This window comes from Tenrec ecaudatus, chromosome 14 (genome assembly GCF_050624435.1).
Source record: "Tenrec ecaudatus isolate mTenEca1 chromosome 14, mTenEca1.hap1, whole genome shotgun sequence".
In the NCBI taxonomy this organism is placed as follows: domain Eukaryota; kingdom Metazoa; phylum Chordata; class Mammalia; order Afrosoricida; family Tenrecidae; genus Tenrec; species Tenrec ecaudatus.
Genome location: NC_134543.1, coordinates 110,952,089 through 110,964,040, shown reverse-complemented (window position 1 = coordinate 110,964,040; position 11,952 = coordinate 110,952,089). Strand labels below are relative to the sequence as shown.

General features: G+C 39.5%; 1 pseudogene; it reads left to right on the top strand.

The window, feature by feature from the left end:
- Positions 1 to 7,609: 7,609 nt before the first annotated feature.
- LOC142426750 (spindle and kinetochore-associated protein 3 pseudogene) lies at positions 7,610 to 11,110 on the top strand (annotated as a pseudogene).
- Positions 11,111 to 11,952: the final 842 nt, after the last annotated feature.

Below are 11,952 nucleotides of genomic sequence, written 5' to 3'. Positions count from 1 at the left end.
TCACTAACTTCAGTGGTTGGTACATAAATTTGAACAAATATTTGTAGTAACTGAGGTTCTTTGTAGGTTTATAGACATTATCCCATCTCAGACACCATTGTACTTTAAGACAGATCTTGAAAGGTTCTTTTTGACAACGAATGTGACACCATGCCTCTTGAATTGTTGTATTCCCAGCATAGTAAACCACATGACTGTCAGATTTAAAGTGGACAACGCCAGTCTCTTTCAGCTCACTATAGGCTTAGGATTGAATTTTATACGTACCATCATTTTTGATGACTTCCAATTTTCCTTAAGTCATACTTAACATAGTCCATGTTCTAATTATTAATGGATGTTTCCAGCTATTCTCAGTTTGAGTCATGCTTCATTAGCAAATAAGAGCTCCGAAACCTCTGCTGCATCCACAACGTGGCCGTGGACTTTTCGGTGAAGAGAAAGCCCTTCCTCGTCTTGGTTTGAATGCCTTTCGACCTGGGGAGTTCATCTTTTGGCACCAAACCAACAATATTCCAGAACTATTCATAAGATTCTCAGTGACAAGCGCCTCAGAAGCAGACAGCCTCTTTCTTCTTTGTAGTCTGTTCTTGGTCTGGAAGCACACTCAAACCTGTTCGCCTTGGTGGCCCTGCTGGCATTTAAAATATGGGTGACGTAGCTTCTAGTATCACAGCAACATGCAAGCCACCCAGCCTGACAAACTGGCAGACAAGAGACGGAATACGTTTCCTAAGACAAGTTTCTTTCCCTCTTTCTTATGCTGCAGTATTTAACATAGGTCTGGTGCTTAGGCTACATTTCTGACCAGTTAAGTCAGAATCTCTGGCAGGGGACATGAAGCTCAGATTATTGGACTTTTACACACGTTTTATATTTTTCTGTAATCATTATAAAATGTTCCTTTGTGTCTCTGATAATTCCTTTTTGAGTTCTGTTTGGTCTGATATTATGATGACAATTTCAGCTTTGTTGCTCTTGCTTTCCCATCAATTTCCTTACAACCTGGTGGTGTTTCCGTGTTGTAAGTATACTTCTTGTAAAACCCTATCACTGGGTCTCTTTTCTTTAAAACAGTCTGAGAATTTTATGTGAATTTGAACACTTATTTCATTCATCATTAATGTAATGGTTGGTATGATTTAATTTATTTCTACCATATTCCTATTTGTTTTTAATTGTTTCTTTTTTTTAAATCACTTTATTGGGGTGTGTACAACTCTTATCACAATCCATCCATCCATCCATTGCGTCAAGCACATTTGTACATTTGTTGTCATCATCATTTTTATTTATTTCTTGTTTTCTAGTCTCCTTTCCTAACTTGCTTTATTTAATCAAATATATTGAATCTTCTCTTCTAATTCCTTTATTGGCTATTTATGTATACCTCTATATTTTGGAGGGTTGTTATATAGTGGGTTTTAAAAAATGTATTCTTTAATGATTGATGCCCTACTTAAAGTTTGTATTATCCTAGTTCATTTGCCTCTCCCCCTCTCCCACCCTTGCCGTCTATGCTATAAGAGCTCTGGTGGCCTAGTGGGTTGTGCGTTGGGCTGCTAACCATGAAGGATGTAGTTCAAAACCACCAGCTACTCTATGGAAGAAAGAGGAGGATTTCTACTTTCATAAAAATTGATGGTCTCAGAAATCTACAGAGACAGTTCTACCTTGGTCTACAGAGTCACGGTGAGTTGTATTAGACTCAATGGCAATGAGGATGAGACTGTGCTATTACTATATGTGTGTGTGTGTGTATACATGTATACTGATTATAATTTTTCTTCAAGTAACTACATGTTTTAGTCAATTTTATTGAAGTCTGATTGATGGACGATAAACTCCATATATTTGAAACATAACATCATGTAAGTTTCAGCAACTGTCAAGAAGGGAATGTATTCCCCATGCCTTTTGTAATTCTTTCCTCTTGTCTCACCGCCATCTTCAATAAACCAGTGATTTACTTTTTGTCCATAAGGGTTAATTTGTATTTTCTAGAATTTTATGTCTCGACATAAGCAGCCCTATGGGACCAGGTGGAACTGCCCATGTTTGCTCCTGAAGCTCCCACTCTTTATGTGAGTAGAAAGCACAGTCTTTCTCCCATAGAGCACCTGATAGCTGTCGTCTGCTGACCTGGCAGTTAACAGTCCAGCGCACATCCTCTGTGCCAATTAGAAATGACAAAAAAAAATTAATAAACACTTGACCAAAAATGATATACAGATGGCAGATAAGCACATTAGCAAGGCTCACCATCAGTGTTCATTAGAGAAGTTCACACAAAACCCTAACTGGATAAATTTAAAAGATCATACCAAGTGTTAGTGAGGATATGGAGTAACTAAACCTCATATAACTGGTAGAAATGTCAAACCATGCCCCTCGTTTGGGAACCTTCCTGCACTTGGATTTGCCCATTCCTACAACTGCGTAGACCATGTTCTTGATATAAATTTATATAGAGAGATATAGGTATATACATAAATATAATATTTATACTTCCATACACATATGTGTATGTGACTAGTTTAGCTTTTCTAGAAAATCAGCTTAATATATACCTAACAAAGACCACAGTCTTCTACCTCATGCTTTAGGGCTATGAAAGACTTGCCATTCGATGAGGTTCACTAAACTGATGAGTTTAATTAAAGGGCTTTTAATTAGATTGTCAACTAAATGCAGTTTGCTTTTGCAAGTAAGAGTCTATCTACAGATGTGCATGGATGTACCCAAAACTCTTCCTATGTGCTTTCTCACAAAGAAGTGATAGATGTTTATTATCAAAAATTTTGCTATTACAGTTTTCAGATATATTATCAATTTTTTTAGAAATGGTGGTGACACACTTTTTTTAACCTATATTCATTCCACCATTTTACGTATGAGCCTTGCTTTAGGTGTTTTATTATTATATGTTATTCATAGTTTCAGAAAAGAATAATATCTCTCATATTAAATATATATTTCTACAGTTAAATTATGTACAACTGCATAACATTATTTCTCATGAGTATTGAATATTATTAATATCTCACACAAGTCAAACTGCTGTAGATGATTAAAAAATGGTTGTAGCAGTATGTTGACGGGATCTGCTAGACAGTAAAGCTGAATTCAGAAGAGGATGTAGAACAAGGGAACTGATTTCTCATGTCAGTGTTTCATTTTATTGTCCATCATGAAGTCCACTGGGCAGCATCTAACAGCAACTTATGTGCTTTGAGCCTTTCCCGGATGCCATGCCACTCTGTAGTTCTTCCCTGCCTCCCCAGAGGTGATGATTATACTAAAATTGATATGTAATATATAATAGTGTTTTCTGTGTAAAATGCAGAAACAATATTATGTAATATAGAAAAGTATCTTACTACATGAAACTATCATTGATTAACTTTCATTCAACATTGTTTTTTAAATTTATCCATCTTGATATATTTGGATTAAATGCATCCTTCCTGCCTTAATTTTAATATTTTATAATATTCAACTCTCAATAATTAAAATTAAACGCCAAATAGTGACTGCTCTTTTTTACCACCATGTGAACATGATCAAGTTGGTAGAGAAAATCCACAAGGTTTTGTTTTTAACCTTTTTCTAGGCAATACTACCAAAAAAAAAAGTTTTGGGTCTCAATTTATGTGTTTAAAATACTCTTTATTTACATATTGTTTCACATTAGTCATTTTTTTCAGAAGTTGTTATTTCAATATCCATATTAGGCAAGTTAAAATAAAAATTGCTCAATATAGTGAACTTCATTGCTTATAAGTGGTCTTAAACTGTAATGAAATGAACATTTGTTGTTAAAAGAAAAATAAAATTTTATTTACTTAGAACACATTTGACTTTATTCAAATGGAAAATCTTGATTCAATGTAGTTTACATTTTCAAACAACTGAGCTCAGTTCACTGCCATCAAGTTGATGGCAACTCATAGCGCCCCCATAGGTTGGGTGTCTGCCCCTGTGGGTTTCCGAGACTGTGGCTCCTTACGGGCGCAGAAAGCTCTTTCTCCCTCAGAGTGGCTGGTGGTTTCGAATCACTGACCTTGCAGTCAGTAGCCCATCTTGTAACCACTACAACACCAAAGCTCCTAGTGTACGCTTCATGTTCCCCTAAATATTTTAAAGATACTCTTTACTTTAAAGCATGACTAGATTGTTTTTTCACCTCAGACTGATGCAATCTAAGTCTAGGAAAAGAATTCAAGATGTAATACACGTGTGTATAATGCTCAGATTTAAAATTTAAGACAACCTTTTGAAGCATCCTCATTGTCTTTGTTCAACTTGTAGAAATTTTCCACATGAGACTTCATTAAGTATCTGTTAATTTATTGGAACCTTAGTAGTATCCTTTAATTAACACCTTTAGACTTATGTTCACTGACATCACAGAATTGCTTCTGCTAACACTGTGAGTAAGTGAGTGTGTCAACTTGGCGAGGCTAGGGCTACGGAGCCAAGTCTTGGATCAATCGCGTGTCTGCATGTTGTTATGGACTCTTTAATGGTTACCATTTGAATCAGTAAAGCAGATTATCCTCTGGGCCTTAACAGCAAAACTGGAAGTTTCCCCAGGAAATGCTCTGCCTCCAGCTTATAAATAGGTATCTTGCCAGAATTCCCCACACTGTCTCCCTGTCTGACCTTCCAATTCCAGGACACGAGAATTTTCAGCCTATTGCTTGATCTTCAGATTTTAGACTTGCCAGCCCCTACTGTCTTGTGAGAAATTCCTCAAAATAAATATCTCTTTAGCTCATATTTGCTCGAAAGGTAGTTAATCTTTCTCATTCTGTTATTCTGTTGTTAGACACTGTCGGGTTGGTTTGGGCTCATATGCACAACAGAACAAACACTGCCCGGTTCTGTCCATTCTCACAGTTGTTGCTGTGTTTGAAGCCATTGTTGAAGCCACTGTGTCAAGCCATGTCATTAAAGCCTTGCCCTCTCTAGCTGACCCTGCACCGAGTGTGATCTCATTCTCCAGCCACTCGTCTCTCCTGATAACATGCCAAAGTTACATAAGATGACTGCTCACCCTCCTCACTTCTAAGTACAAGACATCACTGCTCACTGGCCTTGCTTCCCAGGCGCGCTCGGCGGTATACTTCTTCCACCGCAGTATTGTTGTTCTTCCAGCACCCAAGTGCACTCGCTCTGTTTTTCCAATATCAGGATTCACGGGCATCCGTTTTTCTTGTCTTTCTCCTTCGTTGTCCAGCTTTCCCATGCTTCAGGGGCAGTTTAAAAGTACCATAGCTTGAGACAGGTGCAGCTTAATTTTCAAGATGTCATCCTTACTTTTTATACTGTAAAGATAAAAAAGAAAATGATTAGGGCAAAGAATGTACAGATGTGCTTTATACAATTGATGTATGTATATGTATGGATTGCGATAAGAGTTGTATGAGCCCCTAATAAAATGTTTTAAAAAAAGATATCTTTTGCAGCAGATTGTCCACAGCAATTTTTAAAAATGTGTTTCCTACTGCTAGTTCTGTGGAGGTTGATTGTTGATCCATGGAAAACAGACTCCTTGAGATCTTCACCATCTCCTTATCATGCTGTTGTGTACTGATTCGTTTATGTGCATTTTTGTGCTCTGTATAATGGGGTGTAATACATACCTAAGGCTGTAGTCTTTGATCTTTATCAGTAATTGCTTCAAGTTCTCTTCACTTTCAGCCATCAAGGTTGTGTCATCTGCATATTTCACATTGTTAATAAGTATCCAAATCCTGATACTGCATTCTTCTTCATCTAGCCTGGTATCTTAAAGAACCCTAAGACAAACTCAGGGCATATTTAAAGTCTACCTTCTTCTTAACACCTGAAATGATCATTGCCATTCGTGTCTCGTGTTTCTCCAGTATTTTAACTAAAGTAATTTTGTTTTCGCTTTGAATGAAATAGAGAGTGGTTGTTGTTGTTGTTGTTGTTAGGTGCCCAGTGGAGTCTGTTCTGCCTCCCAGGGACCCTCTCACAACAGAAAGCGCTCGCCCAGTGCTGCAGCATCCTCACGGGTCTTGTTGGGTTGCAGCCTGCTATCTACGGTCTAATCAGAAAGCAGAGAGATAAAATGTGCCTTAAAACAAAACAGCCCCTCTCCCTTTGGGGCCTGGAATGTAAACAGAACTTTAGTATCTGGAACAGCTCAAGATTCACAAGTCATCTCCCCTAAACCAGTGTGTTGTTAGATCATTTGCATGACTAAAGTTTAATGGTCATTTCTCGCATTGTGGTACAATACCAGATATGGTTTAAACTCGAAAATTGATGAGTTTTGCAAAACTATTTTGATGTTTCTGCCCCCAGATGTTAAACCTAGTATTGCCTCCTCTTCTGGACTTGAAGGCATTATTTCGTGAACCGCAGCAATTAAAAGGTACCTCTCTATTTAACTAGCATTATATTCCATTAACTTTTCAGTGTCTAGGTGCCCTGGTCTTGGTGCTGTGGAGAGAGAAAGATAAAAATAAAACCTGGTAGTTATTGATGCACATCTACTGGCTGATGTATTATCAGGCTACAGAATTAGGTCAAAGTAAAAGCCACACAGATCAGAACTGCCCAAGTTATGAGCAGCTACTTGAACTTTGGTTTGTACCTCTATCATTTTACTTCTTTACTTTTGGAATGTGTAGACACAATTTTAAAAAAGAACCCTTAAAACTTGGAAACAGGGTAGCTTTCTGAGATTTAAGTGAGTAAAACCTCCACATTATGCTCTTAATCCTACATAATGACAAAAATATCAAGAAATTTGCATGGCTACAAAGTGAGAACCCCTCCCCTCAATAGTTAAATGGCCACAGGCATACGTTTCTAATGAGGCTTTCGATTAGTGAAAGCCTTATTGAGTGTATATTATACTATGTGCAAAAAGCCGAGGGGGGCGGGAAAACAACAATTCAATGGACAGAGAAAGCCTGAAGAACCAGAACTGTTCAGGTGTTTGTTTGTTTGTTTGTTTACAGAGCTGTCATGATTTGGTCATTATAAATTAGGCTGCACAAAGATTTAGATGATTTTTTAAACAATTTATTAGGGGCTCATACAACTCTTATCACAGTCCATACATATACATACATCAATTGTATAAAGCACATCTGTATATTCTTTGCCCTAATCATTTTCTTTTTTTTCTCCTCTTTTCTTTTTTTACATTTTATTAGGGACTCATACAGCTCTTATCACAATCCATACATATACCTACATCAATTGTATAAAGCACATCCATACATTCCCTGCCCCAATCATTCTCAAAGCATTTGCTCTCCACTTAAGCCCTTTGCATCAGGTCCTCTTTTTTTTCCCCTCCCTCTCCGCTACCCCCTCCCTCATGTGCCCTTGGTAATTTATACATCGTTAACCATGCTTTGAAAAAAACATTCTAATTAATTTAGATGCCAAGGTAATTTCTCCTAATCGGCCATAGTATGATCTGCAGATTCTTCTTTCTTCTTGGTGAGTGGATTGGTAACAGTGATAAAAAGTCACTGAGCAGCATGAACAAGCAGTAGGCTTGTTTTGAAGTGCTTTTTTTGGTTATGAAATGAATTATTAATATTTCATTGAGTGAAATACCATGACAATAGCATACTACACAGAAAAGACTGACAGGAATACAAATATCTTGGAGAGCTTTAATCTTCAATTGGTACAAAAGAAGACTGTGTGTTTCCATTCACTGGAAACCCCCACGATTATGCTGAGGCATTAAAGTTCGGGAGGGGAGTTGTGCTCACTTCTCTTCCAATGAATAAGAAATGGCTTATTCACTCATGAAACAAGTATTTACTGAGTGATTTTGGTGTATACCCATAACAAAACTCATTGCTCTAGCAGTGATTAGGAGCCTTAGCAACCTATGTGACAGAGTAGCAGGGCCCATTCGGGTTTCCAAGGCTTTAAATATCTATGGAAGGCAGCCGGCCACATTTTTCTTCCATGGAACGGTTGATGGGTTGAACCACTAACCTTTAGCTTAGCATCCAAGGGCTTTAAACATGGGGTTCCTTTCTCTGTACCAGACTTAAAAAGGTGCTGGAGCCAATATAAGTGAAAAAAGGGAGAGAGATAAGATCCTCTTTTCTCATAGAAAGTATGTGCTAGTGAACAGTAACCAATAAACATTATGAAATAAATTATAACATGCACGGTAAGCATGCAGGAGGAAGTTAAGACTCTCTGTTCCCATAAAGAAGTATAGCCCCAGAACTCCGTGTAGGGTCACTGTGAGTTGGAATCAGTGGGATGGCAGTGGGTGTGGTGGTTAGGGTGGTCGGCACATGCAAACTCCCACACACCTCCTACTCTGTGGCATGAAAGGTGTAGAAGAAAAAGAGCCTCCGCCAGCTAGGGTTGCAGTGTCCTGAGAGAATAGCATGTTTCTGTAGGATTAATTCAGTTGAAGATATAAATCGGACAAAATGCTTAAAAAGCTTTCCATTAATAAAATGCATCTTACAACACAGACTATCAGGACAGTCCTGGACTCTCTTAAGCAAACTAAATGCGTCACCCAGAAAGGTGACAGGACTTGGTGAGTCATATTTCTCTAGAGACCACTGAACTTGTGGAATCCACTGTTGTGTGCATGTGTCCCACCACAGAAATAGAGATACATTGGTTTGGCAGTTATTTAAAACACAGGTAGATTCTGAATTACAATGAGGTTCTACTCTGATGACTCCATTATACGTAGGAGACGGGTCAGTCAGGGTGCGAGGTAGTATCGATGAAGAACACAGCTTTCCCCCAGATCCTGGATGCTTCCTCCCCCCAACTACCATGATCAGAATTCTACCTTGCAGGACTGGATAGGGCAGAGGTTGTACACTGGTGCATATGGGAGCTGGAGGCACAGGGAACCCAGGGTGGATGATACCTTCAGGACCAGGGGTGTGAGGGGCAAGGCTGGGAGAGTGGAGGGTGAGTGGGTTGGAAAGGGGGAACTGATTACAAGGATCTACATGTGACCTCCTCCCTGGGAGATGGACGGCAGAGAAGGGGGGGAAGGGAGACTCCGGATAGGGCAAGATATGACAAAATAACAATCTGTGGATTATCAAGGGTTCATGAGGGAGGGGGGAGCAGGGAGGGAGGAGGGAAAAAAAGAGGACCTGATGCAGAGGGCTTAAGTGGAGAGCAAATGCTTTGAAAATGATGAAGGCAAAGAATGTACGGATGTGCTTTACACAATTGATGTATGTATATGTGTGGATTGTGATAACAGTTGTATGAGCCCCTCAGAAAATGTAAAAAAGAAAAGAAAAAAATAAGTAGCTTCTGATATAACTAGAATTCTTTTTTCCTTCTTCTAGTTTTTATTATTATTACAATTTACTATCTGTGTCTACAAACCTGATCCTTATTTTACTTTGGAGGTAGGAAACATTACCTATAAAATTATAGATCTGTATATTTTCATACATACATAAAAATACACAAATTTTTAACAATGTACTTTAACAATGGAGAGGAACTGACATATTTAAACTCTTCAAATGACTAACCCTGTGCGTGTGTGAACCGGGAACGCTTGTAGCAATACTTCTTCATTCAGCCTTGTATGTCGTGGCAAGATCTCACTGCTTCCCAAATCTGCCTGTCAACTTCAGCATTTGGGTCCATGTTTCAAGCAACTGACGACGCTTGTTTAGAGATTGTACAGGTGTGGGGCAATGTTTCTCCCGTCTCTTCTTCATTCTATCTTTCTTCGCTTCTTTCCTTTTCAAGATCCCCTAAGTCCTAATCTGCCAATTCCTTTCCTTTTTGGTGTGAGTCATTCTCCCTGCGCGACAGCAAATTCTCCTAAACTCCGGGGAGGAAAGCCCTGGTGAAACAGCCCAGAGGGGGGCCTGCCTGGAGCTGCCTCGCTAGGTCCTTAATGTGGATCCCAGCGCAGTTTCTACAGAAAACTGTGGTCTCTGGCCATCGCCCTGGACTGCGAGACTGCCCGACTGCCATTGGGGAGACTTTGAAGCATTTATGTGACCTGCAGTCAGACGTTCAGGGTCTAAAGAATGATGTGAATCATCTTCTTCCTAAAGCAAGTTTAGAAAGTAAAGAAAGCACTCAGCTCCTAATGACAGCTAACGTACTGATGAAAAGAAATTCAGTGGAGATCATGAAAATAAGAGATTTTTTTTCCCAGAAGACAGATATAATCCACGGGCCAAAGCAAATTCAGTAGATGGGCATGAAATCGTGAACTCCGAACCCAATTTGGCTAAGGGTGAAAACCTTCAGAAGTCTGATGTGAAGGAGGACCTTCTGGATCTCTCTGTTCCCACAAACGTTCTGACTTTGGACTTGCGTGTACATACTAGCCCATGTTCACCCATCATCCACAAGAAGTAAATGACGGGAAGGATGATCCCAGAGACTTAGCCCCACCTGCCAAACAATCACCGGCCAAAGTACTCCCAGGTGCGCACGAAAGACTGGTGATTTTTGACTGCATGACCCCTGAATTGGAACACTTCAGTATCTCTGAATATGCGTATTTAAATGAAGACTACAACAGTGGGGCTTAACAAGGTGGAAATAGTAATAAGAGTTTCCCATGACTCATGTGAGTGAAGGAACCATGAGAACAGAACCACTGGCCAATGATGACTTCATTGTCTCCCCTGGTCCCATCAGCCAGAAATTGGGGAAAACTGGTGCTGAGTATACCCTGACACCCTTGGCCCCCAACATTCTGTACTCCGGCCTTGAGAATCCCTCCCATAATCAAAAGTGAAGATTTGGAGCCCTCAGATTTATCCACTAACAAAAACAAAGAGTTCAACCAATGATTTGGAAAAGAACATTTTTACCTCGCTAGTTTTAAATTCAACGGAATGCTTCGAGAATGTGGCAGACTCAGCTTCCCCTACGATTTCTTGTTATGAAAATCTCCTCAGAACACCCACGCCACCAGAAGTAACGACAATTCCAGTGGATTTCGTCGAGGGACAATTCAAACCCAGCTACTCCAATAGCCATTCCAGCAGCCCCGCCCACGAAATCTTTCTGCCTATGCAGGTCGGACAAGATGTCGAGATGTTTGCAACAAAGAAAACCGATGAAAACATTCTAACGGACCCATCCATTAGAGAAACTGAGTAAAACTAAATGAAAGCAGAGATGGACTTGCTGTCTGTGGCCCATCATCCCTAGCTGCTGCTTCCTTCAACCCAACCCAGGCTGAAAAGCTGATGGACAGCTGACGTCATCACAGGCTTCTGATTAAGCTCTGATTTGGCTTGACCTCAATTTTGTTCACATGTACTATAGTCCATCAGCATGTGATGCTCATTACTGTTTGGTGATTTCAAATTCACCTTAATCTCACAATTCTCACAATGGTGTAAATAAATCAGGAAGCAGATCAAGTAATTGAAAAACCGTGAGTGGGCCTGTTAACCATGAACATAATACAAACCATGATTTTCTCGTGCAGGCAGGGCTTGTTAGCCTTCCTCGCCTCATCTCTTTAGATTCTGCCACCATCTTTCCACCTTTTTCCCAAGCCATCCTTCATCATTAAGACACTCATTTGCAAGTGAGAGCAACACTGTAATGTGCTGACTTTCCACGGGAATAAGGACCTGGCTGAATGTGCAGTGGTTTAAGAAGAAACCACTGGCCAAAGTCAAGGACAAGATGACCCTCTAGGATAGTGCTGGAAAGTCCACTAGGAAGATCTGGCCTGTTGTGTGCTGTTGTCAGGAAATCGTCACATTTGAAAATTAAGCATTTACTTCATTTTTGCCCTAAGAATTAGCATGCCAATGCAATGATAATTTTTTGTTAAATATAAGGTTAAAAAAATGAAAGGCAATATTTTTTCGTTTTCAAGGCCAACCTTAAATAGGCTGATGACTGGCATGCTTATATCAATCTTTCTTACACTATTGGACATGAAATGTATGTTTTTAA